Consider the following 16,474-nt stretch of genomic DNA (forward strand, 5'->3'; position numbering starts at 1 on the left):
ATACAAATATTGTTAGAACAGTTTGATACTACATGATGTTTATTCATGTAAGATGCTTCATAAGATTTAACCAAAATATCACTGGAGACTCTATCAAATGCCTTGCTGAAGTCAAGGTATATTATGTCCACAGCTTTCCCATGATCCCATGATTATGACACTAGGCTAGTATCATAATCAAAAAACAAGATAGTCTGGAAGGATTTATTCTTGACAGGTTCATGCAGCCCTCTATTAACTGCTACATGCTTTAAGTTGCTTACAAACTGGCCACCTTGTAATTTGTTCTAGTATCTTCTTTGGTATCAAAACTCAAAATAGCCTATCTGTTGTTTACCAGATCCTTCTACCCTATTTTGAAGACTGTCCATTTCCACTCCATTTTCATTTATGACGGTACCTCATCATAAAACTGCCGATAAACAAATGCTGACTTTTCTTCAGATGGAAGTCCAAGCCTAACTCATTTATTTTTATATTTCTACCTGGTGAGGTAAAGGGAGGTAAAGTGTCCCTGAAATGGGGAGGTTCTAGGAATATGTGCTCAGAGTGTCTCACTGTGAAGGATGGTACTGCACAGCACAAGATTCCTGGATGATTCCTTCTGGCTCCTGATACACATGATATCAGTCATAAAATCATACTGCTTGCCTGCATAGCATTATGTAAAAGACGAGTGACTCACAAAGACTTACAGAAGTATCTCATTTTCTCCTCTGATGCTCTTTCCTCTTTTCCTTCCCTGAAAGCCCCCATAACTTCTTTCATTTTCCTGCTTCCTCCTCTCCTTCCCACCCATCAGCCAACCTAGAAATATCTTTTTGTCTATGTGGCACCAATCCACAGATTTAAATATCCGCAGATGTGATCATGTTGACTGTGAAATATATTGACAAGAAAGAGAACCACAAGGATATGTGGGGGGCAACTCATGTCCCCTCCAACATTATTTCCTCTTTTCTTTACTGGAAGCCACTATAGCCTCCCCCCCTTTCTGGCTTTCTTCTCTCCATGCCAGCTAACCTACCTTAATCTGCCTTCCTATCTTCAGTTTTCCCTCAGTTTGGCAGTCTCTTCCCAAGAAACTCTGACTGAGTTGCTCTGTCCACTGGCTACAACTGTGTGGTGAGGAATCCACAAGAATCTGTAGGGGGCACCTCACTTTCTCCAAGTATCCCCCTCCCCATACTATTTCTTCCTCCTGGTAGTCCCATATTTTCACCTTTCCCTGCTTCCTTCTGTCCCTATTATGTACAACCAATCTACCTTTTAGTTCCCCCCCCCAATCTTCAGCTAGATTTATTATTTACTTTACACCCTGCCTTTCTCCACAAGGGCAACCCAAAGCATCTTACATCACTCTCCTCCTTTATATCTTCACAACAATTTGTGAGGTAAGTTAATTTGAGAGTGTACAACTGGCTATGCAGTGAGCACCATGGCAGAGTGGAGATTCAAACCAGGGTTTGAAACTGTAACCACTACACCACACTGGCTGTTGTGGAATGGCTGCTGTTATAGCAAGCAGCCAGGCCTAAGTGACTATGCAAGCCAGATGGTAGCAAGTCATCCAGCGGCCTGGCACCAATGAGTCCTCCATCAAAGGCCAAAGCAGACCTGTAAAGGACTCTCCCCCCTCCCCTACTTTTTCTGACAGAAATGAAAGCTGAAAGGCTGGTAATATTGTTGTGCTAGTGATAGACTTGATAGCCCATCACCTGTCAGGCTGTGGCTTATTAGAAGTTGCAATCCAGACTATCTCTTGCAATTAGACATGAGTCCATTGGTTTAAAAAGATTTTACTGAATATAAACAACCATTATAGTCCACTGGCCAAGATGCAATATCTTGGCTGGTACACGGGTATTGTTACGAATGGAGGTAAAGGTTAAGGTACAGAATAGCATAGCCCAGCAAATCCCATCCCCCCCCACAGTTCTCAAAACAAACAGCTTGAAGCTGAGAGAGTGAAACTTTCCCAAGGCTGGAAAGACTGTAGTCAAAACATTCCTCTTCTTTGAGATAACTGTTACTGGACTGCTTGTCACCTGCAAAAGAAGAGCTTAAAACACTGACAGGATTAAAATGGAGTCTCTCTGGTTAGATCACACAAGGAACTTATGTCAGACCTGACATTTCTGCCCCCTCTAAAATGTCCTTCCCCCTGATTTGAGAGGGTAGAGATTGTGAAAAGATTTAACCAATCAAGGAGCATGAACATGAATATCCTCCACCCACTCATCAAACCCAGAATCAAAGTCCTTCCACCTGATGAGGTAAAACAACTTATTACGTTTGATTTTAGAGTCCAAAATTTGTTGAACTTCATAATGGACTTGGTCATCAATCAGAGTTGGTCTGGGAGGAGCATGGGTATGCCATTGATTTGCTGGAGGGACCCTTTTCTTTTTTTTAATAGAAATTTTTATTGGATTAGATTATATAATCATAAAATACAAACATTCCCCCTTTATTAATATCTGTTTCTAACCCCCTCCCTTTCCTCCCCCCTTTTATTTGACTTCCAACAGTTTTCCAACCCTTTATCTATCTTATTACTTACTTACATAATATCTCATGTAATTTATTAAACATACACGGGCAGCCCAATCCTAAGAAGGGCACGGAAAGTGAACAGGAACCGAACTAAGGCTTGCGAGGGCGCATCTAGCCCGTACGCCCGCGTAAGTGGCCTTCCGCCCGCGCTGGGACGCGGCGCTGGCCCGCCGGGGGGCCAGCACCGGTGCAAGCCACAGGCGCCCGGGCGGCGGCGCAGGAGTGGCGTAGAGCCCTACGCCGACGCAGGGGGGGGCGGGGAGCAAGGCGGGGTCGGAGTTAGTCCGCTCCCTAAGCTCCTCCAGAAGCGGGAACGCCCACAGCGGCGCAAAAAAGCTACGCCACGGAAAAAGAAGGCGTAGCCCATAGGCGTCCATGGAACGGCGAAAAATCAGCCCCCTCTCTGAGCACCCCGCCCCGCCCCTATGGCCCGAAGGAGCATAGGATGAGAACTATCCCGGGGACCAATCAGCGTGCGCGCCCGGCGTGGACGAGCCCCCCTCTCTGCACCCAATCACCTGCGACCGCGCCCTACAAAACATCCGGCCAGCGCCGCCCAAACCCCCAGGTAAGTGAGCACTCGGCCGGAGGCTCTGCCCGTCTGCTGAGTGGCATTGCCCCTTTGAAAACCGAAACGGGCTGAGGGCATTCACATTGGCAGGCGCAGAATGCACTCAGGGGACTTTGCGAAAAACTGGGGGAACTTCGCATAAAGGGGAAGAGGTGCAAATGTCTGCCTAACTCTCTTTCTACCGTGATAGAAAGAATGACTCCACAGCTAACTGATGCATGCTAGTTGCTTCTAACTAAGCACAAACAAACTAACCCTTCTGTGGCAGAAGGGAATGACACTTTGCAAATTAACTGCATGCTCTCCCGTTTCCTTGCAGGTGCCCTGACTCTGGCGCTCCCACCTGGTGATGACCGACGGAGCGCTGACAGGTAAGGAGGAGGTGGGGGGGCATTCCGCAGATTAGTGCAAACCGCCCATTCACCTGAACCCACCCGCTCACTTGCCGCTTTGGGTGAGGCCCAGCAGGGGTGGGGGGCAACCATGGCCGCCCCTGGCTGCCTCAGAGGCAGGCGCCTCGAAAACCACATGTGGCCAGGTGTTTGTTGTGACCAGCTCATTCCCTCCCATAAAGGTAAAGGCTTCCCAAGGCTGAGTGCATCCTCACCAGACCGTCAGGCATCAGCTGCTGCCCTCGACCATGTGCAACCCCCCCCCCCGGATGGCGGAGTGTGGGGCTTGCCTTGCCAGTGGAACGAGGCAAAGCCCACACGTGTCTTTTTCCCCCACAGGCACGTCCAGGGCATGGCTGCTCCCCCGCGCCCCGCCCTCCCCAAACATCTCTGACGGACGGTTGGCTGCAGCCCAGGAAGCACCGTCGCGCCGCGGCCTCCCTCGCCAGCCTAAACGCAAGCCCGCTCTTTCCAGTGCAATAAAACGAGATGTACAACAACTGTCTTCTGTGTCTGCGAGTCTGACTTCGTCCTCCGCCCCTCCCCCAACACTCCCGTCACATCTCCCCACCTGCACATTGCCACAAATGTATCCGACACACCCCGTCTTGCCTCCCCGCCCCCTCCCTCCCCTCACAGTAACACCCCCTCCCTCCCTCCTCCTCCCCCCCTCCTCCTCTGTATTTGACCAGTGTCTGTACCACCCATCTGCCGAAGAGAACTTGATTCTCAGAAGCCTATGCCACAAAAAAATTGGATAGTTTTAAAGGTGCTACGGGACCCTTTTTGAATTCGCTACCACAGGCTAACACGGCTAACCCCCCTGTATCTATGGCCAGGTAGAGGGTTGGGGCGGGGCATGTGAGCGGGGAGGGGGATCAATCCCCGGTGGGGAGAGTAGCTGGCACCCGATAAGCCAGGGAGAGGGTGGTGCGAGCTGCCGCTGCAAGGGGGTGGGAGATGGCAGGGGAAATGGTCCGCTCGCGGGAACCCTAGCCCCCACCAATGGAGAATCCAGGGTGGTGGCAGGCGGATGCCATATCCCGGGCAGGAGGTCTCGCGCGCCTGGGGAGGGTCGCCCCCATCGCAGCCGCAGCCCCAGCAACACAGTCCCATGAGCGGCCGCCTCCCAGAGTGGGTCCAGCCCCTCGGGCGTCTGCAGCAGCCCCATTGGTCATTCCAACACCTTCCACCCCAGGGCATCCTGCCTCGCATCCAATCCTGTGGAGCAGTTGCCAGCCTCCCACGCCAACAGGCCATGGTTGTTGGGAGGGGTGGGGTGTGCCTCTCAAGTCCGTGCCAAAGCCCTGCTCGGGCAGCTCGTCGCCATCCTCGACCCTCCGGCCCCACCCGCTGCAGCAGCTCCACCCGCCCCAGAGGCACCCCTCCCTCGGGCCCAGTTGCGTGCGAGAGGCCGGGCCCGTGGACGGCCAAGGGGGTCCGCCCGCCGGCCTCGCCGGTGACCGCCGCTGCCGCCTTGGGGGTGGGGTGGGGTGTTTTGCTGCACAGGCGGCTCTCCTACACGCCTCCCCTTCCTCACGTCTGCTGGGGGAGGTGGGATGATATAATAATAAAGGCTGATTTCTGTGCAATGGGTGTCTGTGTTCTTTGCCTTGGGATGGGGACGAGGGGGCAGGCCCGCTGTGTTTGCCTCTTGGTGGCGGCCTCAGGCCAGCCCTCCCCTTCGGCGCCACTTGGGGGCTGTCCCCTGCTGCCAGAGACTGGCTGCTGCCCTGGATTCCTCATGGCAGGGCGCCTGCCAGTCCCATGCCAACCTCTCTGGACGCGGCCGCCACGGACTTGGTGCTACATTGGGCAAACGGGGGAAAGGCTTCTCAGACTATGCCCACCCCTCTCCTTCCCGACTGCGAGCCCCGCCTGACACACGAGCCGAGGCAGTCTGCCAGCATGGGCGCGGTTTGCCTGCTGCTCTGGGGCCTGGCCGGGATCGCGTGCTGCCCATAGGCTGCGCCTTTCCTGGCCCCTCCCCCTGACGCTTGTCAGGAACAGCGCCCTTTGGCTGCGCCTGGCTGCGGCTGTGGATCAGACCCGCCCACAACACTTTCTGGTTCTCCAAAATTGCATCTCTGCGCCGCTGCGGGCGCCGCTGCGGCCACACTTTGCTGGCACAGGATCCGGCCCGGCGCCGCCGCCACACCACCAGTGCAGCCGCGTCGGCGTTGGGGCCGGCCATAGGATTGCGCTGTAAATCTTATATTCTAAATAACACATTGCTAGCATTTTGATAACCTTTATATTATTAGTATAACATTTTATCCATTCTCTATTCCCTTACTTAATCTCTTTACTCTCCCTCATATAAGTTAATCAATTTAACTTATAGTCTATATATTTCTTTAAACATTTCTTATTCTTATTCTCAATCTATTTTAGTTATATAAAATACCTGTTATACTAAGAACTTAACTACAATAAAAAAATACCCAGCTAGCATGCTCATATATATTCATAATATCTATTCATAATAATACGTCTGCTATTTAATACTGTGTGTAATAAAACAGAATTTTAGAAGAAGAAGAAGAAGATGGAGGGACCCTTTTCAACAAGCTGATGTGGAAAGTCGGATGGACGTGACAGAGGTTCTTTGGCAAATCGAGTGCTACAGTCACTTTATTGATGATTTTACGAACTGGAAATGGTCCCAAATATTTTAGTGCCAATTTACGGCTGGTTTGGGCAACTTTCACGTTTTTTGTAGATAAATACACAAGGTCTCCTGGATGCAATTCCCAGTCAGCCGCACGATGATGATCAGCGTATTTCTTATAGTCCTGCTTAGCTTTGGTGAGATGTTGTTGAATAAGAGTCCATTGCTGAGCTGCTTCCCCCCTCCATTCTGAAACATCATTGGAGGCTGTTGCAGGGGGAAGAGCTTCAAAAGGAAATGGTTTAAAATGGTAGCCATAAACTACTTTGAACGGAGTTTCTCCTGTAGACGCATGTACACTGTTGTTGTAAGAAAATTCTGCTAAGGGCAATAAATCAATCCAATTGTCTTGTTGGAAATTAATGTAGCAACGGAGAAACTGTTCTAATAATTGATTAGTTTTTTCTGACTGTCCGTCGGTTTGCGGATGATGTGCGGAACTTAAACCTTGCTCAATTCCCATTAGTTGCATAAGCTCCCGCCAGAAGTTGGCAACGAATTGTCCAACGCGGTCGGATATCACCTTTGATGGAAAAGAATGGAGTTTTACAATGTATTTCAGAAAAATATCCGCCAATCTTTTTGCCAAGGGCATAGTAGTGCAAGGAATGAAGTGGGCCTGCTTGGAAAACAGATCCACCACTACTAAAATACAGGTGTGGTTTTTTGAGGGGGGAAGATCTGTGATGAAATCCATAGAAATAACTTCCCATGGTCTATTTGGAGTTTCAAGGGGCTGCAAAAGTCCAGGAGGTTTACCCTTTCGTGTTTTGGCGCTGAGGCAAATGGGACAAGAAGCTACATATTGAGAAATGTCTTTGCGCATGCCTGGCCACCAAAATTGTCTCTGGACCAGATGAAGTGTTTTTAAATATCCGTAATGGCCGGCTGTTGGGGCATCATGACAGCGTTGCAGCACTTCCTTTCTTAAAGTCTTTGGTACATAAAATCAATTACCCCAGAGCCATTCCCCTTGTTCAGATTGAAATAATTTTTCTTTAGGCATACTGTCCCCCTCCTTTTCGACTTTGCTTTTCAGTTTTTGTCTCCACCCATTGTCTGTCTGAGGAGGTTGTGCTGCGTGACTGCGCGTAGTAACCACACACCCCAGTTGGGTAGGCGAAAATACTGTGTCTATTGTCTCCTCCCGCTTGCTTTTATGTTGGGGCATGCGCGAAAGGGCATCCGCCAGGAAGTTAGTTTTGCCAGGCAAGAATTGGAGAGTGAAATTGAATTTTGAAAAGTATTCCGCCCATCTTAGCTGTTTGGCGTTGAGTCTCCGAGGACTACATAACGCTTCTAAGTTTTTGTGATCTGTCCACACCTCAAACGGATGGCGCGCCCCTTCTAGCCAATGTCTCCAAGTGGAGAGCACCACTTTTACCGCAAATGCTTCCTTCTCCCAAACATTCCAATTCCTTTCCGCTTCAGAAAATTTACGTGAAAGGTATGCATAAGGCTTGAGGACATTGTCTGTCCCCTGCTGGAGAAGGACGCCCCCAATCGCCGTATCGCTGGCATCCACCTGCACTATGAATGGGCGATTTTCATCGGGGTGTTGCAGCACTGGTTCGGATATGAATTGCTGCTTTAATTGATTAAAGGCTAATTGGCGTTGTGATGTCCAATTCAATTTAGCTTTTGGTTTTTTAGCTTGCTCCCCTTTGTCTTTAGTCTTTAAGAGTTCAGTGAGGGGGAGAGTTATTTGGGCAAAGTTTTGTATAAATTCCCTATAGAAATTGGCAAACCCCAGGAAGGATTGCAGTTCTTTACGATTTGTGGGGGTTTGCCAGTCTTGAACGGCTTTTAATTTGCCTGGATCCATTCTTAATCCATCTTTTGAGATGCAATATCCCAAGTAAGTAAGTTCAGTTTTGTGAAATTCACATTTAGACAATATGATGGGCAAATTATTACACATGAGAGTAGTTAATACTTGTTACACTAGGTGAACATGTTCTTCTTCAGATTCAGAGTAAATTAACACATCATCTAGGTAAACAACTACTCCCTTATACAAAAATTTGTGCAGTACTTCATTGATCATGGACATGAAAACCGAAGGGGCCCCGGCCAAGCCAAAAGGCATAACTAAATATTCATATAGTCCCAATGGCATATTGAATGCGGTTTTCCACTCATCCCCCTCTTGTATACGAACATGGAAATAAGCATCTTTTAAGTCCAATTTTGTGAAGATCTTACCTTGCGCCACGACGTTGAGTAGATCCCTGATGAGAGGTATGGGATAGGCGCTTGTGGAGGAGACTGCATTAAGTCCTCTGAAGTCAGTGCACAGTCACAATCCTCCATCTTTCTTTTTAACAAACAATACTGGTGCAGCATGGGGGCTGTTTGCTGGTCGGATGAATCCCCTTTGAAGATTAGTGTCAATGAATTTTCAGAGCTCCTCTCGTTCATTTGGGCTCATGGGATAAAGTCTGCCTTTGGGTAATGTGGCTCCCAGGATGAGTTCCACTGCACAATCGGTTCTCCTATGGGGAGGTAAGGTGTTGGCCTCTTCTTCAGTGAAAGCTTGTAAATAAGCTCTGTACTGTTTAGGTATTTGGTTAATTTCCTCCTGGGTCAGGAGTGCTTGTTCTATGAGGGTAGGATTATTACCCCAATTCTGGTCCCAACAATGTGTTTTGCAGCTATCTGTTTTGAAGGTGATGCTTCCAGCTGCCCAATTAATGACTGGGTTGTGGTCCCACAACCATCTGCTCCCCAAAATTAACGGGTATTTTGCTGTAGAGCTAATTACAAATGATCTTGTCTCCCAATGTTGACCCATGCCTGGAATGACAGGTACTGTTTCAGTAGTGACTGGATTCATATTAGTGCCATCCATCTGTTCAAAAATGACCGGATTTTCAAGTTCTTTTATTGGGAGCACTAATCCGTTCACTAGAGCTGGTGCAATTATATCTCTGGAACACCCAGAGTCAATGAGCGCTTGCACCCGAATACGAGTCTTTCGTTCAGGATTAACTAATGTAACAGGCATGAATAGTATGGACCCTTGAGGTCTATCCACTATGGGAACTGACTGAGTTTTGATCTGTCATTTGGGTCCGTTTACGACAGATCCATCTCGTTTCCCTAATTAGGACTTTCGGGTGCTTCTTCACTGATTAGAGCGGTTGGGTCAAAGTCCATAACTTCCTCCAGCTCTAATCCCTTTTCGAGAGGATTTCTTCTGAATGTACCTCTCCCTCTCGAAGTGCGCGGAGCGGGTGTTGGGCGGGACGGTTGAGGAAGGGTGGCAGGGGTTGGACGCCTTGGTGGGAACGGAGTTCTTTGCACAGGCTGGAGTGGACATTGTGCTGCGAAGTGACCGCTTTGGCCACAATGTAGACACAGTCCTTGTTGCCATCTAGCATCTCTCGCTCCTCTAGTTGCATATCCTGCCCCTCTGCCCCTTCTGACAATTATGCAGGTTCGCCGGTGGCCGGCCGATTGCTGTTGCTCAACCAGACGCACTTCTTGCATTCTGTTCTCTACTTCACAAGCTAATTGAATCCAACCCAAGAGCGTGGGGGAATTATCTTGCATAAGGGCTCGATCCAACAGTCTGGGATTCATGCCTTGTTTGCACATAATTATTTTGGTGGATTCCTCACACCTTGAGCATTTGGCAGCTAGCTGTCAGAATTTTGTAACATAGTCTCTAGCCGACATGCTACCTTGCCTGATCGATTGTAACTCCGTTGGGGCTCTGCTCTCTTCTAGTGGGTCTTCGTATTGCGCCCGGAGCGCATCTACCAAACCCTGTAGGGAATCTAATTCTGGAGCCCCCAAATTGTACAAGGCTACATACCATTCCGCTGCTTTTCCTTGCAAACATGATGCCAAATGCTCGATTTGACTAGCTTCGTCTTCGAACAAGTGTCCCCAATGATTGAAAAATTGTAGTGCTTGTACTAGAAAAAATCCCAACTTCGAGGGATCTCCATCGAAAGTAGCTTCCAATTTTACCCATCCCATTGGTAACTCTTGAGGTCTGGCAACCGGTGCTGGGAGTGGGTAATATGGTACAGGTACCAGTTCTTGCCTTGGCTGCCAGTCAGGTTGGCGTGGGAGTGGTTGCATCGGAGGATACTGGGGCTTTGGTTGCGGGATCCCTTGGGGTCTCGGAATTGGAGGACCTTGCAGCCTCGGCTGTGGTCTCTGTGGTCATGGAGCTGGAGGGCCTTGTGGAGGTGGACCTCTCGGTCTTAGTGGCAGAGGAAGCCTAGGCGCTGGAAGCCGCGGGAGAAGCAGCTGTCCCCGTGGCGGCGGTGGGAGTACCGGAGCCTCATCTTGCGGCTGTAGCGGTAATCCTCCTGGGAGGATCGGAAGCTCCTGCGGCTGCTCTTGTGGCTGCCCCGGCAGCTGTTCTTGGGGCTGCTCTTGCGGCTGATCCTGCGGTTGTTGTTGAGGCTGCTCTACCGGTGCCTCTTCCTCTCCTTCCAGAGGTCCTCCCGGTTCATCAAGGGGAAGTTCCTCCGGTCTCTCATCTGCTGGCCCCTGAGGTTGTTCCGGTGGTTGTACCGGTTGTTGCTGATCGTCAACGGGTATTAGCGGTTGCTCCCTCAGGATCATAGCCTGCAGGGCAGCCAGACTTCCCGACAACTCGGCTGGAGGCACCCTCTCCTTGTGAGGGGCCTTCCTCTGATCCTCCTACAACAAGTACGGAGAGCAGGTGAACAGCATGTGCTAAGCTCTCCTCCATACTACAAAGTCTCTCTTCTAATATTTGTACATGTCCTGGGGCCGCCATGGCCCCCACCAATTCAGCATACTCTTGAGGAGTTTCTTTGGGGAGTTGTGTAGTTTCCATATATTCCGTATAGGACGCTGTCACCCGAGGCCAAGGCCGAATTTCTCCCATGCCCTGAGCCCCGTTACCTTGTTCTGTTTCTGTTCTCCCTGCCAATATTCCTTTGGCCAATCCGGTCACCACCGAAATTCCAGCATCGACCACCAAAGTTCGGCTCTGTAGTTGTATCCAACTCTGTTTGGTTGGCTCGCGTTGCCCCATCCACTGGGTACTTTCCGCATAGTCCCAACTCATCACGTCACGACGGGAGGTTTCCCACATCTGGGTACTTTCCGAAGCTCTTCGGTTCCACTCAATTTGCTTGGCCTCTCGATTCCAGTGATACCACGGTTGGCTATTTAGATGCTCTGGTATCGAGCCGATACTTTGTTTCCCGTCCATTTGCAACTTAGTAAACACCGCACTCGCTCTCCTTTCCCTCGTCTCTTGCGGCCTCGAGCCCCACTGCCTCGGCGTAGGCAGGGATATCAAAGGTTCTGCCGCCGCCCTGGGCCTAGCTTCAGCTCTATCAGATGTGAGGGTAATCAGCGCAGTACGTCTGGGCCTCCCTGAACAGGTCTTGGAGGTTCCAGTCCTTCCGAACCAGGGGAGGTATAAGGATCAAACAAAGGGTCCCTGTTGGGAGCGGCCTTGGTATCCGTCTGCCCCGGTTTAGGCATTGGAACAGATGTGATTCGCAACAAAATGTCAAGCTGTGGCTTATTAAAAGTTGCAATCCAGACTATCTCTTGCAATTAGACATGAGTCCATTGGTTTAAAAAGATTTTACTGAATATAAACAACCATTATAGTCCACTGACCAAGATGCAATATCTTGGCTGGTACATGGGTATTGTTACGAATGAAGGTAAAGGTTAAGGTACAGAATAGCATAGCCCAGTAAATCCCATCCTCCCCCCACAGTTCTCAAAACAAACGGCTTGAAGCTGAGAGAGTGAAACTTTCCCAAGGCTGTAAAGACTGAAGTCAAAACATTCCTCTTCTTTGAGATAACTGTTACTGGACTGCTTGTCACCTGCAAAAGAAGAGCTTAAAACACTGACAGGATTAAAATGGAGTCTCTCTGGTTAGATCACACAAGGAACTTATGTCAGACCTGACATCACCCACTAGTCAATACTGTGTAGAAGCAGTCACCCTGTGCAGCAATAGTTACAGTTAATCCTGTGGCAATACTTACGGTATGTGATAGTAACCAGCTTTGCTTTGCAAAATGGCTAACAGTAATATGTAGTAACAAACAGCTTTACTTTAGCTAACGGTTGATGATGGTAATTATACATGGGCACGAACCCAAAAAAATTAATGAACCTGCGGTTCATGGTTTGGTGCCGCCGCCGAACCCAAACAAACGAACCTTAACGAACATTTCCCTTTACTGAATCAGTTCGTGGTTCATGGTGCATGGGCGTCAGAACAGCCCCCATTGCACTTATAGAACCCATATTCACAGGGAGTGTTTAACAGGCTCTCCTCCAGCCAGCACCTAAGTTTGGTCAAGATTGCAATAGGGATCTTGGAGTTATACCCTCTCCAATCTGAGGCCCCTAGGAAACTCCCATTCAATACAATTAGAGCCACCAGTTGATGTTGGCCCAGTGTACAAGGATTTGGCAGTCAGAACTGCCTATCAGGGTTTGCAGGGATGAGATTGGAGTGCCCATGGCTACAGAACACCCTCCTTCCGCCTTCCTCCCCCCCCCCGGGTGTCTTCTCCCATGTAACCAATTGTAACCAATTTGCAGCTCCATGGTTGGAAGGAAGACCTGCCGATCAAGGTAAGCTGGGCTTCGATTCAGGTTTCCAGGGTGACAGAAGGAGTGCAGACAGAGTTCAGGCATTCCCCCAGCTCCGTTTCCAAGGGAATTGATTGATGGTGCCTGACTGTCTGGCTTCACAAACTGCAGACGAACACAACGAACCAGGCTTCCAATGAATGCTGGTTCATTGGCCATGGACTCTCACAAACCACCAGATCACGAACAGACGATCAGGCGGTTCATGGGTTTTTTTGGTTTGTAATGCAGTTCGTGCCCATGTCTAATGGTAATAGACTTTGCAATAAGACAGGACAAAACCCACCAGCTGTACACGGGGAGGTATGCATGGGAAAAGGGGAAGTCACGGGTTTGAAGCATGACACCCAACCACAAAAGACACGTATGCCTTGTTGTAGTAGCATTATAAAAGGTCTGAATAGTCTAACCCAAATCAGAGGAGCATGGTGGCTTGCTTTTAAGATCTCCTCTCCTTTGTTGCAACAGAGTTATGTATCATTCTGCCTACTCCTGCCCTCTGCATGGTGATTGGCAATCATGCAGGGGGGGGGGGGCGAATTCAGCACAACACTAGCCTAGTAGCAGCCACTAAAAGGCACTCATTTCTTAAAGCTATAAGCGCTGCCTGCATTATTTGGAGGATTACTCCCACCATTTTTTTTTTTAAGATTTCAGATTTTTCTTCAAACCTGGGGCTTTTTTCAGAGTTTTACAATTATCGATATTGTCTGTCCATGATCATGATCCCAGTCTCCAGATTTAAGTATCTATAGATTAAGAATTAGATATATTGATTATACTGTGCTTCCAGAATATGTTCCTATGTATGCAAACAGTATGATTTCAAGATTGAAGTTCATGTAGTTACTAAAGAACAGTCATTCCGTGTGAACAATGTCTGCAGTATGAATGTAAGCATTTTGAGAAAACACAGCATATGGTTCAAAAAGGTTTGAGCCCAAGAACATAGTTGACATAGGGTATCCATGTCATCTCTTTTACCAGGCATGAACAATTAAATACTACTTTTTTCCTGTAATGTTGCTAATCCATTCTATTCTAAATTGTTTTCTTTCTGAGAAAGTAATCTACATGCATTCAAACATGTTGTTCCCCTTATGTTCCCATAACTTATCATCCAGCATTCAGCTGGAAACCAGATGGACACAGATGATGAAAGAAGGTATTCTTCCAACCAACAAACTTAAAAATCATTTGTTTCAGAACAAATAAAAGACTGCCTGAATATAAGAAAACATTTGATTAACAATTTATTGCTGCAGTGCATTTTTCTTCGTTAATCTGATGCCATGCACTCTGCAATTTTAAACTTTTTTAATATGCAAAAAAAATGTCCTTGAGCTTTTCTAGATCTTCCACTGGTTCCTTCCCCCCTCAAATGAACCAACAAATTAAAAATAGTTTTTCTTGATGGTTTATTTTTGGAAGTACCGCTTTGGTACTGATTGTGCTTAGCAATGTACATGGTACTTTAGGAATCTTTACAAAGGTCTTCCTAAAGTTCCAGTTCTTAGCTACAGATTTTCATCATGTGGGAAATTCTAGAGATTTGCTGTTCCAAGCTCCTTGGGATAATTGTGCTATGGGATCCCTCAGAGAAGACAATCAGTCCAATCAGTTATAAAAAGAAATCATAATAGTTTCATAGTGCTAAATTGTCAGGATTGACTGGTCAATTCAACATTCCCCCAGAACTGATTTTTTACTTTTTTACATTTACTTGAGAACAAATCCACTGGATCCCATCATACATGCTTTTGAATAGGCACCTTCAGGTTCATGCCAGTACAGTTACAGCCATTAGGATAGAAAATTAAATTACACCATTGGATAAACTTCTGAGGTCAAGCAGAACACAAGATTTCAAGCCTTGAGGGTTTTTGTGAAAACATTTTTTTTAAAATTGATAGTACAGTAAATTGAATAAATATTTACAAATACAAAGATTGCCTCATTGGACTTATGATGGCCCCTCCTTCACTTTCCCACTGTGAGGCAGATTGTTCCACCAAAATTCAGTTTGCTTGCTTTGGCTGAACATCCCCAAGTAGTGTGTTAATCTTTGAGGTCTGAAAGTCTGTCCCATCCTGTCAGCGAAATATAATTTTTGCTTTTTAGCCCAGGCCAGGAACTTGATGAGGAGAAGCAGGAGCCCTTTTCCTTTTTGTGGGAAATGGCACTGGAAACTGTATAATGTTCAAAAGGAAATAACTTTATTTAACAGGCAAGGACTGAATAAGTGTAGTCAGGGAGTGAAAGTGCCAAGGTAAAATTTTGTTGGAAGTACAGAATACAATTTGAGTATCTGGCAAAATAGTTTCCTTGCAGCTTAGTTTCTTATATTTTTGGTTCTTAGCAGTGAGAGATGTGTTACTTAATACTTTAGTTACAGCAACAATGTGTCTTCACAGAGTTTCCTATGACAACTCAGGTTTCCTGGAGTTTAAAACTGTTTTCCCTTCGCAACAGACCCAGGGTTCTCTTCAGAGCCAAATCTCCTTTAGAAACTGGGCAGAAATTAATCTTCTCCTAAGAAGATATAACCCTTCTTCTTTTGGCTCCACCTACTACCCAATCACTCTTTCCAAAACACACTCCCTGTTCTATGGTGCCTGTGTCAAGCAGGTTTCTGCTTATGCTGACACTTATACTACGAATTCTTAAATAGAATTCTTCTTCAGGACAGTTAAGGCAAAAGATTTCTCTTTCCTCACTCCACAGGGGAACCTATCTGAATTTCCCTGTCAGGCTCACTCACAAACTCTCTCTGAACAATCCTGTCATAAACTGACTGTTAGCCATTCAGCTGGGTCGTAACTGACCAATCAGATAGGAGGGAGGAGCCTGTCATGCAAGCTCTCTATTCCGAGCAAGAATCTTTCTCTCCTAGCTCTCTGAGTGCTGCACTTAGGAAACCTGCTTTCAAGTGCAGTCCATTACAGGACTCTTTAAAATTTCTCTGAAATCCAGCCAATGCAAATCTTTTGCCTACATTTAACAAAAGGGAGAGAGCCTGCTTCCAGACATGGAAATATTTTAAATATCATTATACAGCTCAGTATGAATAAAGAATGGTGCATGATCATGAGGATAGGTTTCCTGCTGTGGACTGGATCGAATATGGGATGTCAGTGTACTTCCTTTTAATTTCATGTTTGAAATATATTGGTATGATAGCATAAATTGAGGTACTTTTATAGGAAACTATTGTTGGGTCTGTACTCCTTTTCAAAGGAGCTGCCTGTCTAACCCGACTGTCTGCAGATGTCTTCATGTCTTTGCTGAGATGCTGAGAAACACATGCAAAACATGGTGTATCCCACTGAGTGATAGCTTCAAACTCCGGAGTCAGGCATGCTCCCCAGTTGTTCCATTTGGAACCAACAAACTGGAATAACTCTGCATTGGATTGCCCTGTGAGACCCATTTTCTTTCACCTTAATATATGAAAAATGTGGCCCCAGTAAATGTCATTTTTTTGCCTCAGTTAACACCCGCACTACAAATGCACCTTCCTTTAAAGTGCAAACCATCCTTCATCATTGCTAGTAAGCCTTGAAGAAGAAAAAAAGCCAGATGGAATGATGACTCATGTACACAGCAAGTGGAAAGGCATTTAACAATACAGATTTCCTTCTTTAAGTTAAGAAAGTTAGCAGAACA

The sequence above is a fragment of the Eublepharis macularius genome, chromosome 7, assembly GCF_028583425.1.
Source record: "Eublepharis macularius isolate TG4126 chromosome 7, MPM_Emac_v1.0, whole genome shotgun sequence".
NCBI lineage: Eukaryota > Metazoa > Chordata > Lepidosauria > Squamata > Eublepharidae > Eublepharis > Eublepharis macularius.